Source organism: Phyllopteryx taeniolatus, chromosome 13 (assembly GCF_024500385.1).
Source record: "Phyllopteryx taeniolatus isolate TA_2022b chromosome 13, UOR_Ptae_1.2, whole genome shotgun sequence".
NCBI lineage: Eukaryota > Metazoa > Chordata > Actinopteri > Syngnathiformes > Syngnathidae > Phyllopteryx > Phyllopteryx taeniolatus.
In genome coordinates, this window is record NC_084514.1 from 20837659 (window position 1) to 20865364 (window position 27706).

Genomic DNA, 27706 nt, shown 5'->3' on the forward strand with positions numbered 1-27706 from the left:
GTATGTTAGGAGAACGGAAGACTAAATTGTCCATAGGCACGAACGTGAGTGCGAATGAATGTTGTCTATTTGTACCTTGCAATTGGCTGGCGATCAGTCCAGGTTAAGCCTGCCTCTCACCTCAAATCAGCTGTGATAGGCTCCAGATCTCCCGTGACCTAATTGTTTGGGTAGATGATGATCGCATTTTTTATTTTTGTATTTTTAAATCACTATCACTAGATATCATTCTATAAATGAATGCGCGGTCCAACAGTGATTTTATTTTGAAGACTAAACAAGAGGAAGTGGACTTCCCCCGAATGCCGCACTCTGACTGCTGTTACCCGATGCGCCGTTCGGATTACTGTGCAAGAGAAGCAAGCGGTCACCGTGGACCGAGGATCAGCCGAGCTACTGTAATTAAATTGGAAACTCTTCACCGAACTTCTTTGAAACCTTTATCGGTACAAAAAAAATTTTTTTATTATTATTTTAATGCTATTTTAATTATTATTATTTTTTATTATTATTTGTTTTTCTCCCGCGGACGAAATTGACTTGACACAGATTCACATATGCGAAGAGAGAGAGAGAAAGCGAGAGAGAGAGAGACAGAGCGAGATAGAGAGAGAGAGAGAGAGAGAGAGAAAGGGAGAGAGCGCCTTGCGACTGGAAAGTGAATTCAAATGTTTCGTTGTAAAGGTCGCACCTATGGTCCACCCAAGGTTGGACCTGTGTTAATTCCGTTCTTAAGTCGAGCTGGTTTTGGAATGCGTCTTGCTTTGGATATTGAGTTCTTGTAGAGGAATTGTTCGCGGGTCACCTGCGCGAGGAGCGCGCTGGTGGTGGGACGGAGTGCAAGTGGCAAAGGTAAACGGCTGTCGTCACTCCGTTTCAGCTTCTCTCGGATGGGATTCTTGACGGACCGAGCGGATGGAGGGATGAAACGCGGAGAAAAAAGAGAGAGCAAGAGAGACGAGGGCGAGAAGCAGGACGCGGTCGACGTGAATGCAGAACGGACGCACCCCTCTGGAAGACTGAGATCTTAAACCGATACGGGATTTACATTCACCTCAAGGGATATCACCTATGCACATACATTCATGGGTCTTCTTTTCATTTGGAACCAATTATTGTGGAGTTACGACTGGAACTGAATTCTAAGGATGGGGATTTGGTGAGATAACTGAGCCCTGACGTTTGGTGATCGAAGGAAGCCAATAAAGGCTGCACGTCCAGGAAAAGAGGTAAAGTTATTTATTTATTTATTTATTTTGTCAAATATTATTTGAACGTGTAGTTTTACTTCCACACATCCGTACAAAGACGCCATCCTCCCTTATCCTGTATTGGTTTGAGTTTGAGTGATGGAATGGTGGTAGCTCATTGGGGCTTGGGGTGTTCGGTGTGCAGCATGGGACGAGGTAGGGGGGCGGTGTTGTTATTATATAGCTGGGTGGGTGGGGTGCATGGCTTACTGGAGGAGATGAGTACATTCCAAGGTCACAGTAGGAGTCCAGTGCAAGTTATACAGGTGCAGGGTGCGTGTGCGCGCGCAGTGACGTGTGCGCGCGCGCCCTTGCGTGCGTGCGCGCGTAATCCTTGGCCGGATGTCAGTGCGCTCGGGCTAAATTTCGCCAGCTGCCTGGGGTGAGCAAACTACCCTCGCCTGGAAGAGTAGTGGGACTCCAATGCGTTCCCGTGTGCACGGATGATACTTGGTGTCCATGTCGGCGAAGGCAATTGTTCCGAAAATAAGCCCAAACCCACAGTGGCAGCAACTTATTTTGTGCGTCACATTTTTGCACCTGCAACCAGAGAGGGGCGGGCCAGACTATGTTTGCGTGTGTCGGAGTGCATGTCGTGCGCGGTGTGGAAAAAAAAAGACAAGGTTGACGTTCCAGTGGATCCAAAAATATGAACGCACATACAGCACCGAGAGCAAAATATGCGCATTAAAGATTCATGTATTTTAAGTGAGCCATTCCTTTTCGACGTTTTATGGGAGTGTGATTTGGTCTACCTGTGTGCATGTTAAGTGAAGTGCACCTCTTACCTCAGACCGCACTAGTCTGTTAGATGAGTATTCCTCACCCTAATGCATTTTATAATTATATTTGAAAAACAAACAAAAAACAGGCTTTCCAGGCTTCTTCAAAGGGTTTCAAAGCAATAATTAAGACTTATAACGAACTACTAAAACATTTCCAAATTTGAAGGCGTAACAGATTTTGGATTTGTTAATTATAAATGTTTGTGTTTTGAAACAGCAATACATGAGCATTGATTTCATTGATCCGTCATAATCAGCACTGCTTTCTGTGCACTGCTATGCAGCATAACTGAGCTGTCTTTTTTAAAAAATTGAATAAATATAAATGCATTGACTGCCGCCAATAGGAGGTTATATTCACATAGAGCAAGCCATTCATTTTACAGTATGTAGCAATATTGCCCATACCATTGGTAGTAACAGGAAGAAAAAATAGATACTATTAGAGATATTTTTAGATACTATGGCGGTTATAACTTGACGTTAACCACACACAGAGGGATTTGTGAGCTGAAATAATGAACAGGTTTATTATTTATTTGTCCTAATATACCCCAGACAGCAGGATTTGGGCCTTGGCTGACTTTGACATTAGGGAGGGAAAATTCTCAAATTTGGCCCAATTCTCAGTATGTATGTGGCAAGTTTACCATTAAACTATCAGACTTGTTTTTAATCGCCACTTTTTTTTTCATTATTGGGAGAATTTTGCAGAAACTGCACACATTTCCAAACATTTTATAGAGGGGTGGGGCCTCAGCTAAATGTAGGTGTGGATCCAGAAAAATTCAAGGATCTTAAATAAATCACACGCATTTCTGAAAGAGTATAATTTGGTACCGATCAAAATTGGGACTTGTAAGCTAAAAATCCCTTACCTTAAAGTTAGTTTTAATTCCACATACCCTGACAATGATTTTGTTTCTTCTCCTTTTATCCATCCATCCATCCATTTTCTGAGCCGCTTCTCCTCACTAGGGTCGCAGGCGTGCTGGAGCCTATCCCAGCTGTCATCGGGCAGGAGGCAGGGTACACACTGAACTGGTTGCCAGCCAATCGCAGGGCACAGAGAAACAAACAACCATTCACACTCACAGTCATGCCAACGGGCAATTTAGAGTCTCCAATTAATGCATGTTTTTGGGATGTGGGAGGAAACCAGAGTGCCCGGAGAAAACCCACACAGGCACGGGGAGAACATGCAAACTCCACACAGGCGGGGCCGGGGATTGAACCCAGGTCCTCAGAACTGTGAGGCTGACGCTCTAACCAGTCGTCCACCGTGCCGCTCTTCTCCTTTTAAACTGATTATAAATATATGATGCTGTGTTGCTCTGTGTCATTCGTGCACCACGAGCTTAATTTGAGGCACTTTTAAGTAAGACAATGTGAGAAAATTACACAAATTCCTGCTTTGCGAAGTTGAACGCTAATGTGTTGGATGTGAAAAAGTAACCAATCAACTATAACAAACTAAAAGTGAAGTTATTAAATTTACACACAAAATGGTTTCGATTGGAACATTGCACCCTTCTTGGTCAATTGACTGTCTGTTGTCGTACTAGAGCGGCTCCAACTACCGGAGACAAATTCCTTGTGTGTTTTTTGGACATACTTGGCAAATAAAGATGATAGCCCATGGATATGTAAGCATTATGTAATGCTCTCTGGTACTAGAAAGAGAGTGTGGCTCAGCATGTGAACAACTGGTGATTTTCACTCCATTCTACTTTTGCTTAAGTGTTGTATTTACATGTAAAAGGTGTGGTTTGCTATTCCATTGGATTGGAGTTTTTAACTGAATGATGAAAGATGAAAGCTTATTTTAAAGTTTCGCCCACTTTCATAAATGTTTGTGGAATTAGCTGAGGGTCTACCACTGTTTGGGTGTTGATCCAATAGCCTATGTCTATCTCCGTGATGAACACAGCTTCAAAAATGGTAGGGAAGGCAGAGCTTATTCAGCTCTCTCTTGAGCTCATTCACACTGAACCCCCGCTTATTTGCAGTTTTTGCCAACAAATTTACCTTTTCACATTTTTTCGGGGGGTGGAACCTATCCTCAGCCAAATGCTGAAAAAGTCACCTATTTGCTATTTTTGCGGTCCATCTGTAACAACCTCATATTCCACAAGATGGCACCAAAGCCCTGGCAAACAGGAAGATAGTAATTGGTGTCAAGAAAGTATGTTCAAGTGATACATCTTGACTGAGACATTTTTGTGTGGAGGAGAAGCGAAGTTTAGCCATGGTTGGTAGCGGACGTTAAAGAGTTGTAAGATGAGTTTGTGGTGTAAATATGGTTTCAAATCTCAGTATAGGGGTGTAATCAATCCCTCATGTTTTTTCTCGATTTGCAACAAACCTCAGTCCCGGTTTATTGTACAGCAACTCCCTTTTGTCTGTAGTTTACCCCTGCCCTACCTCAGGAAAGACAAACGTGTTGACTGTTATCTGGCCTATAGTACAAGGGAGTAGAGGCTATGAAGACTGTTCTTTCTAGGGACAGGAGGATTTTTATGACAGCGTCTTTCTTCTTGCCCTCTGTTTATCTCAGCTTTCAGCAGCAGCTTCCCTTCACTCTCTCTTTAACTATCTGACAGAGGGCTGCAGGATCCTGCAGAGTGGATGGTGGAGCTCTAATTCAATTTATTCCGCTGCTGAGAGACAGCGAGCTGGATAAACAGAACCAGAGAAAAGAGAGCGTATAGAAGGGAGCAAGAAAGCTGGTGACCATGGATGTTAGCTTACATTTGCAAAGGAGTGACAAGCCTTATATGAGAGCTTGACTGTCATTGTGACATCTCAATTGATTTTGTGGATGGTATTATACATACACGCATACATACATGGATATACTGTATATATGAGAACATTTACAATTCACAATTAATGATGTTATGAAGTATAGCGATGCAATGTCTTCAAAACTTAAACACAATCAGTTTCAGTTTCTAGTTTTTGTGTGAAGTCAGATTTTTAGTTTTTAAGTTCTTTGTTTTTGTTTTTTCTTATAGTTTAGGTCAAATGTGGGGCAGCTCTCTCAATTAAAAAGTACAGTAGAAAGGTTGACATGCAGTAATCAGAACAAGTTTGACTAGTTTAACATATTGAGACAATCAGTGTTACACTTACACTTACGTTAACACTACAGGGTATTGGTGTCCAAACTACGGCCTGGGGGCCATTTGCGGGCCACCTTTCACTATTTCTTTCTGAAGGGTAGGGCCCATGTGAAAAGTGTGAGTCTCGAAAACGTGTGCGGGTGCGACACTGACATCCCCAATTCAATACAATAGAGAGCTTTTCTAAATATCATCAGCTTAAGAACATAAGGCCGAGGCATTTTTTAATTTTTCGGAAAATAATAAAAAACACAACAAATTCAACAAACAGCTAGAGTCCATTTGCCTTGATTCAACATTTGTTGATTATCGTGACCTGGCTGACTGAAAATCTACACTTACATAAATGAAAAAACACAATATTTAGCACACACATTGGGTGTTTTTTAATTGACATTGCAACCGTAAGTTAAAAACGACTCAGGCTATAATGCTATTCAGCTAAAAATATGCAAGATGCAAAGAACCTATTGAAGTGATGACGCCTGATGGCCCGGTTGTCATGGCAACCCAAGAACTGATAAACTGTTGCATTCCTGCCTCCTGAACCTCAACCAGCATGATTGTTTTTGCCAAGACACAGGAAACCTCATCTGGAGCCATAACCCCCGAAACGTTGAAGTGGTCCCACGTTTGTGATAAACAGAACAAACCTTCAGGAATGCTCTAGATCAGGGGTGTCTAACTCATTTTTGTCGTGGCCCACATCACAGTTATGGTTCCACTCGGAGGGCCGTTATGGCTGCAAACCCCTATGAATGTATAATTGCCTCATATTATTACATCCATCCATTTTCTGAGCCGCTTATCCTCACAAGGGTCGCGGGAGTGCTGGATGCCAGCCAATTGTAGGGCACATATAAACAAACAACCATTCACACTCGCAGTCACACCTACAAGCAATTTAGAGTATTCAATTAACCTACCATGCATGTTTTTGGGATGTGGGAAGAAACCGGAGTACCTGGAGAAAACCCACGCAGTCACGGGGAGAACATGCAAACTCCACACAAGCACACAAGTGAGGCCGGATTTGAACCAGGGTCCTCAGATCTATGAGGCAGATGTGCTAACCAGTCGGCTACCGTGCCGCCTGGAAAGAAACTATTTACAATTAAAATGGTAACAAAATTTCCCCTTATTATGGTGGATTAAAATAAGAAGTAAAAATTGCTTCCTCTACATACTGCTCTCCTCGTCAAGGTCCATGATCGTAAAAAATGTCACCCTTCTCCAGACTGCGAAAATGTTTTGATTCTAAATGCGGAGATCAATACAATGCAGGGGAGGATCTAATGTATTGTAGTGTGTTACAGGGCTGTGGGCCAAACCATAATTTGCCTTATCACCGTTGACAGTAATATGTTATGTACATAGCAGTTTTTTTCAAAATAACTACAATTTATAAACAATATATAATTGTTTAGGAGATTGGTTTGATTGTTTGATAAATGAATTGCAAAGAATTTCAAAGTGATCCTTGAATCCTTCGATTTTTCTTTACGCGGCCCTTGAAGGAAAAAGTTTGGACACCTAAAGGCTATATGCACAGAAATGCCTAAACAGTATTTTCCCTTCAAGTAATGGTCTGTTGTTTAATCACAGTATCACAGTAGTAAATAAATAGCCTGTCTCTACTCAGGCAGGATTAATCAAGATCAGGGCTGTCAAACTCATTTTTGTCTCGGGCCGCATTGTAGTTATGATTTCCCTCAGAGGGCGGTTAGAAGAGTGAAATGTTTTATCACCAAATCATATTATTACCATTACACAAGGGATATGTGCAGAAGAGTGATCTTTGAGGCAACGTGAGCGTGTACCCTTATTATATACAGAATGAGCTGGTGACAATCGTTGGCGATTTAATGCTTGTGTGCCCCCACACCCCGCCCATAGCTGCATGCCGGTCAGCGGGATGACTTAAAAAACATATTACTACGACTACTACTACTACTACTACTATTAATAATAATAATTATCCATCCATCCATTTTCTGAGCCGCTTCTCCTCACTAGGGTCGCGGGCGTGCTGGAGCCTATCCCAGCTGTCATCGGGCAGGAGGCGGGGTACACCCTGAACTGGTTGCCAGCCAATCGCAGGGCACATCGAAACAAACAACCATTCGCACTCACAGTCATGCCTACGGGCAATTTAGAGTCTCCAATTAATGCATGTTTTTGGGATGTGGGAGGAAACCGGAGTGCCCGGAGAAAACCCACGCAGGCACGGGGAGAACATGTAAACTCCACACAGGCGGGGACGGGGATTGAACCCCGCACCTCAGCACTGTGAGGCTGACGCTCTAACCAGTCGGCCACCGTGCCGCCTAATAATAATTATAACATGTTTAATTAATTGATTTCTATGTTGATTCAGAGGTTTTGATGCCCGCTGTTCACATATTTATGGATCAATTTACAACTAACTTCCACCACACATGGCGGTCAAGCTCAGACTCTGTCTGCCTGTGCCCTGGTCAAATTCACCAAACTTGCGTTCAACTAGTGGTCTACCTACTGCAACTGACTTAGATGTGGTCCCAGCAGGTGTAAGTTTAGACTGACTCTCTGCCACCAAATTGGAAGGGCACCCCGCTGCGCCGGTACAGCTAGCTTATTTCAGAATGGTATAGCAAATTAGCAAACACGCGCAGCAAGCCTTGCTGTTTCCACGTTATGTTCCAAAATGGAATACATTTATTTTTTTGACTCAAATTTCGACGAAAAAATACGCTAACATGAACAAAGTCATCATTTTCAGATGTCTCCAGACATGTTCTGTTGGATGCAAGTCTGGGCTTTGCCTGGGCCACTGTAGGAAATTCACAGAGTTGTCCTGAAGGCACTCCTTTGCTATATATGACAAAAAACTAATTTCCCCATTGCCATTATGGTATGTTAGGTGTCGACATTTGAGCAAAAAATAAAAAATAAAAATAAATTTTGTAATAAGGCTGTATCATAACAAAAATGTGAAAAAGTTGAAGAAGTGAGAATATTGCGAATACACTGTATGCAGTAAGTAGAAAGCTATGAAGTACAGAACAGACTTCCAACAAGTCTGAACATTTAATAAAAGTTGAGACAATTCATAAAGCTTTGTAATTGGTCTTGTTTGTACATTTGTTTGTGAGATAGCATGCTACTTCCTGATTAATGGAGGATGAAGAACAGATAGGGTGTGCCAATAAGATTCTGCCGGTTGGACAGTTCGATGGTATAATATTGACTCAGATAGTAAAAAATAAAATAAAAACAATAATAATAATAATGCCCACTTATCCACCTCATCACCAAAATTGATTGAAATATAATTGGTTGTTGAAATGTAATTGGTTATTCCTTCATGCATCATTCCTCTGCAAAGTTTTGTGGACATGAATTTTGTATTCATTTGTGTAAACCTGCTGTGTCAGGCTTAGCTGTGTTCGTTCATCTTTTCAGTCATACTGACGGCTGTGAAAAAGGATCATTACAAAAGCAGGTAGTGGTGACTTTGAGATTTTAACACAACACTGTATATGTGAGATGAAAGTTTCATCATTTCAAAATAACAAAAATCACAGGTAAAAATGTGTTTTATTTTAAATACAAAATATATAAAATCAGTATAGCACAACAAACAATATGTACTTTTAGGCATTAGAAATTGTAAACACCAACAACACATCAAAATCTTAAGCATGCTTGACACCACATTTACTTAAATGAGTAAGAAGAGAGTGATATACAGGGTGATTGAAGAGTAACTCCCTATTTTAAAATACTTTATTTATTTAATAATTTATTCATGTCGTAATAATTTGACATAAAACTCCATGCAATACATTTTCTTCTCATGTTCATTTCTTGTAAGAATTATTGTTCAGAAATAAATTACAAGTACTTAAAAATAGGGAGTTATTTTTCAATCACCCTGTATATATATATATATCCATCCAACCATTTTCTGAGCCGCTTCTTCTCACTAGGTTCGCGGGCGTGCTGGTGCCAATCCCAGCTATCATCGGGCAGGAGGCGGGGTACACCCTGAACTGGTTGCCAGCCAATCGAAGGGCACATACAAACAAACAACCATTCGCACTCACATTCCCATCTACGGGAAATCCTACGGGTCCTCAGAACTGTGAGGCAGACGCTCTAACCAGTCGGCCACCGTGCCGCCTATATATATAATGTATTTCAAGTCAAAACAATTTTGGTCAATGATGAGAATAAGCATAGACATATGAGGTGTGTCTGAAAAGTTTCAGTACCGGTGTCACAAAAGATATTTCAAATCCAAACTACGAGGTTTTCCCCTTTTAATGTAGGCCAGACGACGATTTTTTTTTTTCCTCTTTCCCAAACTCAAGGGGTCATCCAGATGGCCGTGACCATGGAGCTGCAGAGGATCCTGGAAGAATCCTTCCAGGAGTGGATTAAGATGTAGCAGAGAAGTTTGGGAAAGCACGTTAAACTCTAAGGGGGATTACTTCAAAAGGAAAATCTTGTCGTTTGGATTTTGAAATACCTGAAAATTTCCTGACACACCTCATACACAAATTCAATGACGTTTTTATTTTCCTTCTGACTACTTCATGCTTTACATAAATTGGTGCCATTTCCGGCAAAGTGCAATTACAGGAATAAGACTTCAAGCTGCATTTTGAGCTGACAATGTTTCCAAGGTTCCAAACTCCTAAATTCGAGATGGCTGTATTGAAGCTTTTAAAGGACTTTTTTTCAAATCAGGCACTTTTATCTTGATGCTATAAACACTGTCATTCCTGCTTGATGCTCCAGACTGAGCTCTGTGTGCTACTCGAGGGCTGAGAAATGAGGGATACAGTATCTGCACTCTAAGGCTAAATCCCCGATTCCGCTTCCCTGCAAAAATGAGGGGACACAGATTACAATTGTGATTTTCTCCCCATTTTATTTTTGTTTTACTTATAGGTCCAACTTGCACACACATAGTTAGACTTAGAATGTGGCACCAATCAAGCTATTCAGCTGTAGCTTCATGCAAGCGTGATCGGGCTGCAGTCTTGACGCAGAGGCGGCAAACATTTCACGCTCGTATGATGTTTTTTTGGCAAATGTAAGAGAAGCCTATGTGTTCTTTTTTCTTCAGTGGTGGTTTTTGTCTGGGAACTTTCCCACGGATGCCATTTTTGCCACGTCTCTTCCTTATTGTAGAGTCATGAACTGACCTTAAGTGAGACCAGTGAGGCCTGAAGGTCTGTGGATAGCATCTTTGGGTTGGTTTGTGGCCTCCTGGATGAGTCGTTGTTTCACTCTTGGAGTACTTTTGGTTGGCCCACCACTCCTGCAAAGGTTCCAAATTCCAAATTTTGGTTAGTTTTGTGGTCACACTGCAAATGACTGATTGTGATTTCTTAGAAGGCGACATTGGTCAAAAACTAACGGAAAACATCTAATAGGTTGGCTGTGACAATCACAGCTTCTTTTTGTTGACATGGGTCGGAACCCTGCAAATAAAGGTACTCCATAAAATGCAGTAAATGTAAACTGTGCAGAAACATCATTGCCTTGTTGTTTCCAATTTAAATAACGACTCCTGTAAAATGTATACGCAATTCTGTGGGATTTGGTTATTGTGATGAAATAACAATAAAGAAGTGTGTTTCGGAATCCCGAGATGGTCACATTGTAGACTTTGCGTCATCTCTCTGGAAATGTCAAAATAAGTTTGAATTTTTTTTTTTATGCGACTGGATATCCTCGATCATGGGGGCACCGATATTTCCTTGAAATGATCTGTCTGTGTCAAGTACAACAAGAAGTAGAATTTTTTCACGCCTTTTTTGCATATTGCTGGTGAGTAGTTGATGAAAGGCCAGTGGGTTAACTGGGATGAATTGGTTGGAGACAGGTGTGCAGGTTAAGTCAGGACTCTTCCTGTAAATGTAACTGCTTATGTCAGTCTAAGACTAATTACAAGGACAAGAAGATAATCAGTGTTGATGTTTTTTCGGTGGATGAGGGACTGCATACTGAGAAGATTAAATGTTACACTTAATTAAGACGCCTGGATTCAGGAAATCAGAGATCAGTGGTGGTCTCTGCCAAAAGAAGCTACATTTAGCATAGCTTGTTAGCACATGCCATCTGTTCACACATATTGAGCCCCAAAAGCAAGTGCAAGCTATGTTATCCCAGAGGAAAATTTAGCTTACTTTTCTCTACCGGTGTCCATCCTTCCATTGTGATACAGTTCGTGATGTAAATTGTAAAAAAACATAAGAAGCCCTTAATTACCGTTGTCATAATGTAACAGCAGTTACAACGACCATATTAAGAACTCTTTAAATCGTGGTATTACACAATTTCCCTTGTAATTGCTCTATGGTTCAACATACATGAGGAAATTCAGGAGGACTGTGGGTAAACTTAACAATCACATTAAATGTAGCAATGTGATACATGAGGTTCCACTGTTCCAACGCTTAAGAAACAATGTTCAATTTGGACATGTCATGAACTGCAGGTCGTAGAGAGGTTCAGTGGAGCCCAAGCCAAAAAGTCTTCACAAACTTCTTTGAACGATTTTTTTTTTCTCTGTGTAGTAAGAAAACAGCTCAGTCTGATGAAAGAGTTACTGTATAATACCAAGAACTTTCAAGCACTTAAGCTAAAATTCAAACACTTTTCAGACCTTGAAACGTGACAATGTTGTGTTTTCAAGGTCTAAAAGTGCTTTAATTTTAGGTTAAGTGCTTGGTATATTTTTAAAGGATTTCAAGCACCAGTATATACCCTGTATATTCTAAATATCACTCATGACACCATGTTGACCATCGTTTGAAATAAGAATAAAAAAGTAATTACGGCATAAAACCAATGCAAAATCAGGGACAACATATATAATATACAAATAGAGTTTACTATTACTATTGAAGGCGGAACGGTGGCCCACTGGTGAGCACATCCACCTAACAGTTCTGAGGACCAGGGTTCTAACCCCGGCCCCGCCTGTGTGGCGTTTGCATGTTCTTCCCGTTCCTGTCTGGGTTTTCTCCGGGCACTATGGTTTCCTCCAACATCCCAAAAACTATGCATTGTAGGTTGATTGAAGACTCTAAATTGCCCGTGAGTTTGAATAGTGGTTTGTTTATGTGTGCCCTGCGATTGGATGGTGACCAGTTTAGCGTGTAGCCCACCTCTCGCCCAGAGTCAGTGGGTATAGGCTGCAACATGCCCGCGACCCTAGTGAGGATAAGTGGTACAGAAAATGGATGGATCGATGGATTTTTATTAAAGCATAAATCAAGAGTATTTTATGTCATTTTAGTTAGTTACTCTGTTGTTAGATTGAAAATATTTTGTTTATATTTCAGTATTTTACTGAATTTAGCCTATTTCTGTTCTTTATGTTTTTGTTACCTCCAGTTAATTTGTCACTATTTATTTTTGTTGTTTTTTAATAACAAACAGTTACATAAATTGTCAATTCATCGCTCCATACATCCATTTTCTACGCCGCTTCTCATGGGGAGAACATGCAAACTCCACACAGGCGGGGCCGGGGATTGAACCTCAGTCCTCAGAACTGTGAGGCAGACGCTCTAACCAGTCGTCCACCACGACACCAAATTGTCTATTCATTTTAAAGAATTTAATTCCAAAATCTACAATCAAGTGGCAAAGTTTCTGCAGGTAACAATTAGAAACCTATTTGAAATTACATGACTGTGTACAGTGGAAGAAGATTTTTTTTTTAAATGATAATTGCTGTTTTATTGAAATATTTTAAAATCAATCTCCCAGCCGGTCAGTCCCATACACAGTGATAATTTGAAGATAGCATTACAAAATGCTGCCACTAAAAATGTGCAGTTTCAGGTAAGGGTTACTCTCCCTATTCTTGACCTTTCTTTTAAAAAGCCATTAATTTAAATCAAGGTTTGACCATTGAAACTGCCAAAATATTGCTATAATCACTTTAACAACTTGATCAGCCAATAATATTTTTTTAAACATCTGAGTCATCTCTGAGTGGGCCATCAGCGTCTGGTACAGACAGGTTCACCTTCTACAGTGGATTTTGCGTCCTTTTGGGCTTTGTTTTTTTTTTATTATTTGGTGTTATACATTCTGTAAAAACAAAATTCAAAGACATTTTAATTATTTAAAAGGGTGGTTTATGTCTTAACTAGTTGCAATAAGAAAACCCCCACCCAACAGCTTCCTAAATCCATCCATTGTCAGTACCGCTTATCCAGTACAGGGTCGCTGGAGCCTATCGCAGCTGACTTCAGGCAAAAGGAAGACTACACCCTGAACTGGTCACCAGTCAGTTGCAGGGCACATATAGACACGGACAACCATTCACACTCACATTCACTTTCACACCATCACTGAGTGGGAACTGAACCCACGCTGCCCACACCAAGGTTAGGCAACGGTACCACTACACCATCAGTGACTGAGAACGTAAAAGCTAAAACAAAATCAACCTAAATAAAAATGTTAACAATAGGATGTGAAGTTAAAAGCAATAAATATGAAGAACAGTTAAAATAAGTAAAATTATTTTGATGATGATATACCATAACCAAATGTGAACCTCAGGCAAGAAGCTGCATTTAACATTTGCTAAATAGAACAAAAAAAGGTTCTTCCTGGCATCTCTCCAAAGAAACCGTTTTTGGTACCAGATAAAACTTTTTTTTTTTTTTTAAGGTTAGCACCAAAGTTAAAGAACTGAAAAAACTGACAGGTCTCTACCTGCATATGGGTCTTTGTAAAATGTTGGGAAATAATGCAGAATGGGGAAATTACACACTGTGTCCTATGATGGCAGATAACACGTCAAGCAACTATTTTCAAAACACTGCTGACATCTTTATATTTCACTAACAACACTGACGAAGTGTTGGGAGATCCATCAGTGGGTTGATATGTTTCCGAGACAATGCCTGGATGTCTTTTCTGAGAAACCGAAGTCCATTGATGAACAAATACAGTACATGTCCAACCCATATGTGAAGGGCAAGTCTAACTTTTGGTGAGTAAACATTTGGACCAGCTGCTCCTCTTTAGGAATTCTATGTGATGTTGTGGTCTATGAAGTTGGCACTGGGAGAAAAAAAAATAATAATTGTCATTGAAGATGAGGTTGTGATTAAGATCTATGAAGCTATTGTATCTTCCATGACAGAAATGCAAATAAAAGGTCATTGTGTGTTACAAATCGAAAGAGAATGTAGAGTTGATTTCTTTACAAATGATTAATTAAATGACTAAACATGCCCAATGTAAGACATCTAACTAAACAAGTAGTGATAATGTGGATCGATGCAGTTTTTTATGATGAGACTTAGTGGAACGGTCATTTCTGACAAGGAACACCATATTGTTGAACATGAAATGAACACAGCATGAGGAACTGGCTTTTTAACCTTTCTTCAGTAACAATGTAGTTAAATCAGGTTATGATAGCTACCGAATGAAAAAAGTGTACAAACTCTGAGTGTTATCAAGTGATTGAGTGTTGCTGTTTGAAAAATGCACTAATTGGCCATCCAATATTTGCAAAACCAGTGACTGAAAATCCGGTCAAACATTGTAGTCAGAATCAAATATCACCCTGGTGCATGCATTTGTTTTTCGTGCTATACTTGGACCCTTTTCAGTAAAGTTCTATGAATGTAACAAGCAACTAAGAACCACAGACTATTATTCTTGTTAAAGAAGCATTGTTTTACCAACCTTTTTGTTGAACCTGCTTTCACATCTAAGATCACCTTACCACCTAACCCTATTTTAAAAATGATATACTGTTCCTTCACTTTAAAATGATGGTGTAGTGGGTGAAGATAGACCATGTATTGCAGCATTCTTGTGTGCAACCAAGAATATTCACCTCGGCGTACTTACTCTTTAAAGTCAAACCTTACACCAGCTTAATCTTATTAGGGATTTAATCTTCTAACCTAACTGCATTGGTGTACTAAAGGATTTAGAGTTTAGCGTTAAATTTTGTGTACAATAAGTCAAGATGCAAAGGAAACCCTTCCATTTGAAAAGATGGTCAAAAGAGGCGTTGAAAAGCAAAACTGCTTTAATGTGGACAAGATGGGACATCTGAATTTCAGGAATCCAAGTTGCCAACATTTCTTTATTGTAGCTAATTTTGGGAGTTCTATGCAATGCAACAGCAAAAAAACCCACATCATTCCATCCATCCATCCATTTTCTGTACCGCTTATCCTTCGGGCGAGAGGCGGGGTACACACTGAACTGGTTGCCAGCCAATCGCAAGGTACATATAAACAAACAACCATTCGAACTCACATTCACACCTAATGGCAATTTAGAGTCCTCAATCAACCTACCATGCGTGTTTTTGGGATGTGGGAGGAAACCGGAGTACCCGGAAAAGACCCACACAGGTACGGGGAGAACAGGCTAACTCCACACAGGCGGAGCCGGGATTTAAACCCCGGTCCTCAGAACTGTGAGGCAGATGTGCCCACCAGTCGTCCACTGTGCCGCTCACATCATACCGTATAGTAAAATCTAAATTTATACAACCAAAATATTCTGTTTTAATATGTGGAACGTCACATGACAGGTTCGCTGACTTCGTGTGTATGCTACAAGTACGAGGATGACTACAGTTTGATTATAGGATTGTTTGAAGCAAAACTAGCCACAATTTTGTTTTCTTTATGGGTGGTGTAACAAAAGTTAATTACATGTACTGTATATCATTTATTTAAATAAATATGATGTGATATATGTGTGTAAACACACACAAAAAAGCTTAAAAATCGAAGATTGTAATCTTTGGTAATTCTGTCGTAACATCTTGCATTAAAAAAAGACGTACATGTTTAAAGTTCTTTCGTTTGTTTTGTCATGGCCCCCTTCGCGATTCACCCGAACCGGGAGGAAGTCCTCAGACCTGTTTTGGAAGTAGGTTTCGCATATGCCAGATAATGCTGCAATCCCTCTTTTCTGAGTTATGTTGATTTAAATTTATGCTGTTGGCTTCTGATATCTGTGACCAGTAAAACAATTCATGCCAATATCCTCATAAGTATCGTTAGATAATTTAAAATGTTGGACTAATGTTCTCGATAGAAATATGAGATGATAAAAACAGCAACACTGTACAGGTTTTTTTTTAAATTGAGCCGGATAGTGTGTGTTTTACCATTTTAAAAGCATCCCAGGGGCTTTAAATTGATGGCTCTTTGACAGGTAGTTCGTTTATTGTGTGCAGGTATATCGTACCATGCAATGAGTCACAGCTTGTGACCCATTTGAGCTTTGCTGCTCACATGACCCCATTATGACTGCGCAGTAAAACAAATCTAATGCTCCTGCAGCTGTTTTCTTCAGCCACCTATGAGTATGCATGTGATCTCAGGTGATCGAGCTTAGAGACAAAAAGCAAGTCGGCCTTAATCCTGTATCAGAACACAAGTGCAGATGTGTCATTGTGCGTGTGAGAGAGTAGGTGTGTGTGTGGTCATAATGGATGTGTCATATGTAGCACAAAAGCTCTCGCAAAACCACACACAGTACGTGTTGAGAGACTGTAAGCTTGTTAGCAAGGCTTTGGCTCAGAGGAAGTATCTGATTGTGCTGACAATATCAAGGCAGCACTTTGCTATGTGTGTAGGAGGGTAGTGGGTGTTCAGGGAGACAGTGTGCAAATGGGGCTAAGAGTAGCCGTGAGCATGACCTCTAACAGGAAAAAAAAGGTTTAATACATGAGTGGTTATACTGAAAAAAAAATGTTTTGTTTTGTTTTGTTTTCCTTCTCTTTGTAAAAAGTACAATTAGGGTTCAGGGAGGTACTTTCGTAAAGATTGTATACTGCTGAATGCAGCTGACAGTTTTAATTTTTATATTATCTTGGTCATGACTCATCATTTTAAGCAATTTATTCATATATTTTTTCTAGACTACGCCAATCTGATCTGTGTGATCGGTATCGGCCGATAATTAGCATTTTATACAGATCGGCTTTCATGTCATAATTCACTGATCCGATCAATGACGTCATCGATCGGCGCCGCACAAGACATTTAACTCCACATCTTCGTCGTGTATGAATCCAAAAGCTAGTTTATTTTTAGCCTTGTCACATGTCTTGTGGCGCAGTATTGTAACTATCTGACGGGCAATAAAGTTTTTTCAATCCTGTCGTTGAAAAAACACGTCGTTGGTGTGGGACTATTTTGCGGTGTCTCAGACAAACAACACGTAAGTTATTTGCAGCCTATGCACAACTTAAGTATGTCGCGGGGAAGGTCATCTAAATGTTTCTACACAACAAATTTGATCGGGCACCTGAAGAATTTACACAAGGAGGAGCATGCCGCGTTCAAGCGACGTAGCGTGGGGAAAAAAACAAAAACAAAACAAAAAAAGGAAAAGTCAAACGGACACAAACTCTGGACAACACCCGTCCATATAGCCGGGACAGCGAGAAAGTTAGAGTCAGCATGTCATTAACAGTATTTATTAAAATAATTTAATAGCAGGCGGCACGGTGGCCGACTGGTTAGAGCGTCAGCCTCACAGTTCTGAGGTGCGGGGTTCAATCCCCGTCCCCGCCTGTGTGGAGTTTGCATGTTCTCCCCGTGCCTGCGTGGGTTTTCTCCGGGCACTCCGGTTTCCTCCCACATCCCAAAAACATGCATTAATTGGAGACTCTAAATTGCCCGTAGGCATGACTGTAAGTGCGACTGGTTGTTTGTTTCGGTGTGCCCTGCGATTGGCTGGCAACCAGTTCAGGGTGTACCCCGCCTCCTGCCCGATGACAGCTGGGATAGGCTCCAGCACGCCCGCGACCCTAGTGAGGAGAAGCGGCTCAGAAAATGGATGGATGAATTTAATAGCAATAAAGTAATTTAATTACAGTAAGTTAGCGCCCATTATTTCTGTCATGTTGTAATGTTGATCTGACCTAAACTTATGTCAGTGGCCAATCCTTGAATGCCCCATAGAGGTCATTGAAGTTTTAACTTTGGTCTAAAATGCAAAAGAAAAATTTTGAGCTGGGATGGGCTCCAGCACGCCCACGACCCGAGTGAGGATAAGCAGTCCAGAAATTGGATGGGTGGATGGATATAGTACTCCGTATACAGTACACAAGTATATACAATAAATGAACAAGTCATTGTTTTTTTAAACTTGCTGATCGGTGATTGGTGATCGGCCTCAAAAATCCTGATCGTGTAAAGCCTATTTTTTTCTTAGTTGATCATTAGGAATATAAAGTATTTTGGATTTCACTATGTGTAGCAACCTGCCAGGAATGACATTATGGACCAACAACTACCTAAAAAAGCTACTCTTGAAATTGAATGTAATGAACTCGTGTTTTATTGTTGTTATTATTAAGTTACATCTTTTCATTTTTGAATGATATCTTCTTCAAATACACGTCTTTGCTTTTTGGCATTCTGTTGATTAACATCCAAAGCAGGTGGGTGGCGAATTCAGCTTGTTGCTGGAGGGCTGAAGCGGACGGGTTCTTAGGGTCTAAACCGAGTTCTGCTGCTGCTGAGACAAGCTGCCACCGGTGGAAATAACGATGTGTGTTGCTATGACAACAGCAGTTATGATAATTTTATGTTATTGTCAATGTTGCATTGGTAAATCTTGTATTTTATAGAAATGTTATTTACAGTATTCATTTGTTAAAAGAATCAGAGGGGCATTCTTTGGTGATACACCTTGGATGTATTTTGAAAGTATAATCTAGAAGTGTGAAGGACATGTCCTTGCACTGATACCACTGAATTGTCTTTCTGATGCTGCATGCCTTGTCATTAGAAAAAAAGAAAGACCTCAAAGAATGTGCTTGAATGTGTGTGTATATGTGACCATTATGTTGTGATTGCAGGGCCATCTGGGCTGGCTAGCTAATTTGGCGTTAACCATCATGAATATTCATGACGAAGGTCTAAACTAGTATGAATATTCATTTTGCCTGTAGGACATCGACTGGCAGAAAGGCTGGTATTTCAATCAGCAGAACAGAGATGTGCTGAACCTTTGGTGTGTCGGTTGAGAACACTTGATGATTACTGTCGGCCCCGCGGTTTGCTCGGTGAACTCCATATGTAGTGTTTGTGGATTGCTACACCTACATGAGATGTCAGTGTATGGTATTTTAGATGACAGAGTGTGTCAGAAAAAGGCAGATGGAGACAGCCAACTCACAAATTAAGTTGGATCAGCAATTGACAGTGACGATGTTGATTCAATGTCATAGAATTAGCTATCATTTAACATATCAATCATAACAGCTGAGTGGTATGTTTGGCCTGGGCACTGTTAGGTAATATATGCAATTGCAAATGATAATTGTCACAGGTTGTGCAGGGGACCGATGTAACTGATCTGTATCACTTTTCAGCACTCTGTTGTTGTGTACCTCATTTGTATGTTACCTAAGGGGTGAAGATGGACATTCTGCAGTCTCTTGATTGGTCGACAGAGAATTGTTATTTTCATGTCACATTATATACATGTCTGACGCAGCGATCACAATCCAGAGCATTAGGTCACCATTAGATTTCTTAAATTAGCAATGCTGTACTGGCCACATATTACTAGGAAGTCACTCAGTCGAACACAGGCCGCAATCAAAGGGGGGTCATTTGATGCTTTACTGACAGAAACAGGTAAAAAAACAAATGAATTCACCTTTTCCAAATACTCACCCACATTTTAAGGGTATTTCATTTCTATATTTTTGGGCAAATTGGAGCCTACTATTGTTGTTGCTAATGAGTGAGTTGCATCTTCTTGTGGAGCATCTGTACTTTTGTACCAGTAGTTTGCGATACCCTCGCTCCTGTCCGCGTGAGGTTGTTGCTGATGATGGGCCTTCTTCGCAGCGCTCACAATAGGCCTGTCATCAACTGTTACTGTTTTTGTTAATCAAAAGCGCTGTACAAATGCGATTTATTATTTAGTTTTTTCTTTGACATGTGAGCCCACACTTGAGATACGAGTGCTCTATGGCGGCCGGTGGCTTCGCTCACTTCAAAACAAACACCGGTTGGACTGATATAATTAGTAAATATTCTTCAAAAAAAGAGGCATCAAGCTGTACATTGACACTATCAGCTGAAGTTTACAATCAAACTAACCATAAAAGAAAGAAAATTATACATTTATTTTAAACAACCACATAGCCTCCATCAAGCATACAATGGAAAACATCACAGCTACATGGGCGAAAAATTAACATAACACACACATACGCGAATAAACACACACACACACAAATTACACTAGCCAAGGGTGTTTAATTTTTTTTTACCTGTGGACAAGAAATCCATTATGCTACAGAAGTTACAGAGAAACAGTGACGAAGAGTATTGTGCAGAAGATGTGAGCCATTCACGCTAATGGAATGTGGAGGTTTACACAACAGCAGACAGCCTTTACTGTAATCATATAAGTTTATTCAAGAAGAACTGCAAATGTTGTTACTGTGTGTTTGTACACAATACCGTACTGCTGAGTGTGAGCTTTCTAATTAAAAGGCATAATAAAGCAAAAAACAAACGTTTGTGGAACTTTACTGCTAATGAGAGACACAGACAGACAGATTGCTGCAAGTAGCACATGGGGGGGAGCGGGGGGAGAGCGAGTGTGAGACTTTTGGCTTTATTACATACATTAATAAACTCATTTAATATCCTTACATTCTCATGTTCTATGACTATATTTTACAATCTACTGCAAACGTAAAAAAAAAACAAAAAAAAACAATGTGGTGTTTTTGGGGCGACTGGTATGGATTAATGGAGAAATATGTTTATTGGAGAAGACCAGTCACGGAATAAATTAAACTTTTATCTAAGTGCACCACTGTATTATTATTATTATTATTATTATGATGATTATTATTATTATTATTATTATTAACTAGTATGAATGTAGTACCTTGTTCATTGGACATTCATCTTTTGTCAAACCCAAATATTTTTGGTATGAAGTTGTTCCAATACTTTTGAAGAGGAGTGTACAGTACATCGCAGAGAAGAGAGAATATGCACTATGTAGGCGGGATGGAAATTAAAATGATTACCCTTAACAACATAGACTACATGCACACACATCTATATAGAATACAGATGTGTGTGACCTTTACAGGTATAATAGTTAATTTGGGACCTGTGTAGGCATACACTACACCATCTCTTAAATATACACTTTACATTATTGATACTTAGGCCAAGGTGCAAAAAAAACATACATGCACACGCAAACATTTGTTTCATTTGCTCTCTTTATTTTCTCTTTTCTTTGTACAAATGGCACATTTATGGTATTTCCTCCCCCACCCCCAGAACTATTGCGTGACTAGTCTGCGTGTGTACATGTATGAACAATATGAAACCCAAAGACAGGAATGACTTCACTGCCATTCAACCTCACCAACACTGCACTGTAATGCACACACCATCACGAGTGCTTAAGAAGAAAACACTTGGGAGGAGAACAAAGAGCCTCCTTGAAGAGCAGACATGAATAATTCACTTCATCAGATAAGAGTAGAGAGAGGAAATGAGACATACAGGCAGAATGGAGAGACAGAGGTGATGCAGTCTGGGTGACACAAAGTAAGAGGCAGACAGATGGACAGACGAGGACAGTTATTAGATTGTCTTAGCCGTAAAGTTTGATTGAGGCATTTACAGTAGAATTTCTGAGAGAGATTAACGAATGTTGGATTGCCTCACACTTTAATCACACATGCAGTTAAAGTGAATTTTATGTATTTGCGAATCAGAATCTTCTCATTTGAAATGACAAAACACGGTTTACTTGTCCAGCTATTTTGCCCTAACCTCAACCTCATCAAACAACTGTCCTCTGATACCACAAATTGTCTTTTACAAGGAATTGACAACAAATTCTGGCGCCAGGGTGAATGACTGGTTAGCACATCTGACTCACAGTTCTGGGGACTGCGGTTCGAATCCAATACCAGCTGTAGCGACACCCCCAACTTGGAGGTGAACTGCATTTTCAAAACTGCGTGCATGGGTTATAGCTCAAGTATAAAGGCAAACTACGCGCGGTACAGCCACAGTGACGTCAGCGCGGTTGCCGTCCGCGCGAGCATAAAGAAGCCTTAAAGCATATGTAGCTAAATAATTAAATGTCCATTGGCAACAATGAACAAAAATTAAGCAAAACATCATTCTTGTCAGCAAGCTTATTGGACACAAAATTGTAAGATTTTGAACAGTTTTAATATTCATTCATTCATTCTTCCGTTCCGCTTATCCTCACTAGGGTCGCGGGTGTGCTGGAGCCTATCCCAGCTATCTTGGGGCGAGAGGCAGGGTACACCCTGAACTGGTTCCCAGCCAATCGAGCTGTTTTAATATAAATTTTTTTTAAAGTACAAAAGCTCTGATTTTAGCCTCTTACATGTGAATACTTTATTTCCTTCGTCCTCTATGAAAGCAAACAAATTAGACAAATGTATCAAATGTATGTTTTCTGTCTCTTGTGCTTTCCACGTCACCACGCTGACCTGAAATTTTACATTGTGTAATATAAAATAAACTATTGCTATTCAGTTTGGCGAAATCTTTGTTCCTCTGGATTTTTTTCTCGCTCTGTGATGTTTAAAAATTCATTAATCTTTCTCACCTAATACCAATGATCTAAAAATTACGTGATTTCTGATCACGTGATGGGATTGGGACATCTCTCGTTCTATGCTGGATATCAGATTTTCCTGGCCTGTAGGCTAGCTTTTAACAATAATAACATACTTACTTCACATTATCCCTTAATGTTTACATTAGCAATTATTTTGCAAATATATGCAAATTATGATGACATATTTTGCAAAATGGCTACATTACGAACATGTAACAGTTTTAATCAAATTACATGGCTTCTTTGGAAAAAATTTTTTTTTAACCACATGCAGGCTAGCCTAAACATTTTTTTCAGCATATGTGTGTCTTATCTGTTGTCTGTGTGATTGATGGTGACTGTTCATGATGCGTTCAAGGACATTTTAAAAAGCAATTGATATGTTCTCTTGGCTGTAAAGGTGTGAAGGTGGATAGAGGGGGCAGACTAGGAAAGTGAGGGGGTTAAGTACCCCTCCTCCCTACTTTTAGGGCAAACGGGGGTGTCATGGTTGCTGGGAACATAGTGTTACTGTAGCCTTAGGAATAACAAATAATCAATACATGACAGCCGAGTTTATAGTCAATTTACTTAAAACTGTTACGGAATATTTTAGTGCAGTGTAGGATACTGTATGTATTTTGATATGTTTCCATTATAAAGTGTCCAATAATGTTGACCAAAACTATTTCACAAAACCCTTCCTTCCAGCTCTGGTCACAGGGCCATCTTCTTGAGTGGCACCAATAAATTATAGGTAAAGAAACAAAAAGCTCAGTATAAGAAAATACTTTGAATGATAACGAAAGCAGGATTCAAAGATGGATTTCTTGGCAACTTAGTTGTGAGACCTTAGTCGAAACATACAGTAGCTTCAATGGAAGTCCAGAATTGTTTACTATGTTATACTGTATATTGTACTAGGCATTGGAGCAGTGTGACAGTCAAAAAGCTTCTCAAACTTGCGCTGAACTGGAGGGGTTGACAGAAAAACCTCTGGCCAGGTGGCAGATTTAGAGCACTACTCCAATGCCAATTAGCAAGCCATGGACAGGGGAATGGTATGCCTAAAAAAATAATGCAAAGCCTAAGCTGCCAAATTTGTATTGCTTCACGTCTGTCCAAATGATACCTGGAACTAGATGGAAACAAGAAAGTGTAGAGTGACTTTTGGGACACCCTGTAAAACTGAAAAACAACACATTATTTATAAACATATTTATATTTTTCACTGGTTGATAAAAGTAAGAGTGATACTTTTCCTGTGCAGTGCAGCTGCTCACCCACACATAAATGCAATAAATCAGAGTACTTTCCACAGAGGACCTATAGAAGGACATCAGCAGATCCTTGGTGAGGGCTTTGTTGTTTTGTGCCTGCTGAATCAGCATGCTGGTGTTGGTTCTCATTCAAGTGCAGGCCCAGAAATTGCAAGTCTGGGACCCTCTCCACACAATACCCGTTTTTGTATATAGGCTGAAGGTCATCAATTATACCTGAATTATTTATTTTGTTTTGGTGGGGTTGAGGACCAGGTTATTGTTTCTGCACCATGATGATTGTTTTTCCACCTTGTCCTTATAGACAGTCCGAGATCCGAGCATAGGTGAAATATGGGAAACGGGTGGTTTAATTTAGATAACAGTTTATCTGGGATAATTGCATAAAATGTCACGTTGAAGTTAATGAAAAGGAGCCCTGCATGATGAAGAGTAGATCAAGGAAAACAACAGCTGTTGACCAAAGAAACATTGAGAGCTGTAAAAAAAAACAGCCAAAAACAACTGTTAGTGATCAGCGATCAGCAACAGCCTCTGGAGTACAGGAGTCATTAACATGAACAAAAATACAGATGCTAGAGTAGAAGATGCAGTACATCTGCAGTATACAACCATTAATTACAATAGTGTACGAATGGAAAGGCCTGGGTAAAGGTTTCCAAAAAGTAGAAGAGATGAGTCTTACAAATAGGAAAGGATCTACTCATGATCACCAACATACAATCTCATATGTGAAACTCCGTGGAGGAAGTGGCTTGGGTTTGTAAGGCTTCTTCACAACATGTTGGCAGCAGCAAAATGACCTCAGAAGTCGACAGAACAATTTTGTCTGCCCATCCATCCATCCATCCATCTCCTTCCGTTGACCCGGGGTCGAGTTGTGGGGGCAGCAGCGTGAGCAGGGAAGCCCAGACTTCCCTCTCCCCAGCCACTTGGTCCAGCTCTTCTGGGGGGGATCCCGTTCCTTGGCCAGCCACGTGGGTTACGGGTCCGCGGGGCATGTGGTACCGAGTTGCACAGATAATTAAAAAAAAACAACAAATGTTACATTTTTTTTTCAAGTCCCTTAGTCCATGTATTATGGTATTAAATGTCCTATTGAAGCTCTCTAAGTGATGTGATGATGTCACCTCGCTAAACCAGAGAACGGAACGCACAGTGTTGATGTCAATGCACAATAAATCTGCTGGTTGGAGGAGGCTAAAAAGAGAATGACGCTATTTTACTTTTTCTCCACCACGCAAGGATGAGTCGGGAAAAAGTTACCCCGAAACCCATACTTAAAACCCCCATCAGGGACACTCCATCATCGGCCTCAACTCCGCCACCTCCCTCGATGAGTCGCATGCTATCCATCAGGAGACTCACACTCAGACTCAATGAGGCTTCTGTGAATAGCTTTTGGAATGTCCGTTACCACGGGTGAACAAGACCCCGAGGTACTTGAACTCCTCCACTCGGGGCAAGATCACTTCCTTGACCCTGAGAGGGCACTTTTCGATTGAGGACCTTGGCCTCAGATTTGGAGGTGCTGATTGTCATCCCAGTCGCTTCACACTTGGCTGTGAACCGCTCCATCAAGAGTGGAAGATCGCAGCTTGATGAAGCCAACAGAACAACATCATCTGCAAAAAGCAAAGACACAATACTGAGGTCACCAAACTGGACCCCCTCAACGCCTCGGCTGCACATAGAAATTCTGTTCATAAAAGTAATGAACAGAATCAATAACAAAGGGCAGCCTTGGCAGAGTCCAACCCTCACTGGAAACAAATCTGACTTACTGCCGACAATGCGTAGCAAACTCTGACACCGGTCGTACAGGGACCGAACAGCCTGTATCAGGGTGTACGGTACCCCATATTCCCGGAGCACCCTCCACAGGACCACTCGGAGGACACGGTTGAATGCCTTCTCCACGTCTACAAAGCACATGTAGACTGGTTGGGGGAACTCCCATGCACCCTCAAGGATCCTGCTGAAGGTGTAGAGTTGGTACATTGTTCCATGGCCAGGATGAAAACCACACTGCTCCTCCTCAATCCGAGATTCAACTTCCAGATGGATCCTCCTCTCCAGAATCCCTGAATAGACCTCACCAGGGAGGCTGAGGAGTGTGATCCCTTTGTAGTTGTAACACACCCACTGGTCCCCTTTCTTAAAAAGGGGGACCACCACCCCGATTTGCCAATCCAGAGGCACTGTCTCGGATGTCCACGTGAGGTTGCAGAGGCGTGTCAACATGAACAGCCCCACAAAATCCAGAGCCTTTTAGGAGCTCCGGGTGGATCTTATCTCATCTTTAAAGCTGCCAATTTAAAAAAAGATGCAACCAAACTGATTTCAGCATTCAGCAAGTCATTGGCTCAAATAATCTTGCAGAAAATGTGTACAATGCCATTAGAAAGGGGTGGGGGTGGGGTGTGGGGAGAATGATTGTTAATGAAATTTGTGAATGTCCAAGGCTAAAATCAATTCAAAACAAATAACCAATTACTTTCAATTTACCACTTCATAAATTGTTATTGGTGAGAAAACAACAATTTACATATCTTGTATGGATGAATCGTTTTATGCATCTCTTGTCTGTGCATTTACATCAACCCATCGAGGATGACATTGGACTGTACATAACAATCACACCATTGATGCCCAAATATGAATTTGATGTTCTTTGGTTATTGTTTTTTAAGCAATAGAATGATCCCGGCATGGTGGCCGACTGGTTAGAGCGTCAGCCTCACAGTTCTGAGGACCCGGGTTCAATCCCCGGTCCCGCCTGTGTGGAGTTTGCATGTTCTCCCCGTGCCTGCGTGGGTTTTCTCCAGGCATTCCGGTTTCCTCCCACATCCCAAAAACATGCACTCTAAACACTCTAAATTGCCCGTAGGTGTGAATTTGAGTGCGAATCGTTGTTTGTTTGTATGTGCCCTGCGATTGGCTGGCAACCAGTTCAGGGTGTACCCCGCCTCCTGCCCGATGACAGCTGGGATAGGCTCCAGCACCCCCGCGACCCTAGTGAGGAGAAGCGGCTCAGAAAATGGATGGATGGATGGATAGAATGATCCCATTCTGACAGTCAAACAAGAAACTGGCAGTTTAAAGTTCAGAGTTAGAGTTTAAAGGCATTTTAAATAGCTCCGGATGTAATTGTATTTTTAATTTGTTTACCAAATGCTATATTGTAATACAGTATTGTCATTTGGTACGACGCAAGAGCCTAAATGATTGACTGGGACCCCCCTTTATAAAACAAAATGCCAACCAAAAGCTTTCAACATTTCTACGAAAGTAAATGGATAACATCCCATTACACTTATGTAACAGTCTACAGTCCTGGCAGCTAGCACTGCACTCATCTGTGTTTCTGACGAACCAGTGCACTAATGGATCCCACATAACTGGCTCACAACATCCTTTAACACAAACATTGGCTGAAAAAGCACCAGTGGGAGCAAAATCGTTCCTCCACGTGTGAATCTTTACATGGTGACATATCACATACTTTATATACTGTACGGGCGGCACGGTGGACGACTGGTTAGAGCATCTGCCTCACAGTTCTGAGGACCGGGGTTCAATCCCCGGCCCCGCCTGTGTGGAGTTTGGATGTTCTCCCCGTG

General features: G+C 40.8%; 1 protein-coding gene across 3 annotated transcripts in view; it reads left to right on the forward strand.

The window, feature by feature from the left end:
- Positions 1-321: 321 nt before the first annotated feature.
- lrfn5a (leucine rich repeat and fibronectin type III domain containing 5a) overlaps positions 322-27706 on the forward strand; it is a 145375-nt gene continuing 117990 nt past the window's right edge. For 2 of the 3 annotated variants that reach the window (XM_061795649.1, XM_061795652.1), the window contains exon 1: positions 351-1229. The gene's annotated coding sequence lies outside the window, so the exon portion shown is untranslated. Of the gene's footprint in view, positions 1230-27706 lie in introns of all 3 variants that reach the window. The other variant, XM_061795650.1, reaches the window with a different exon arrangement.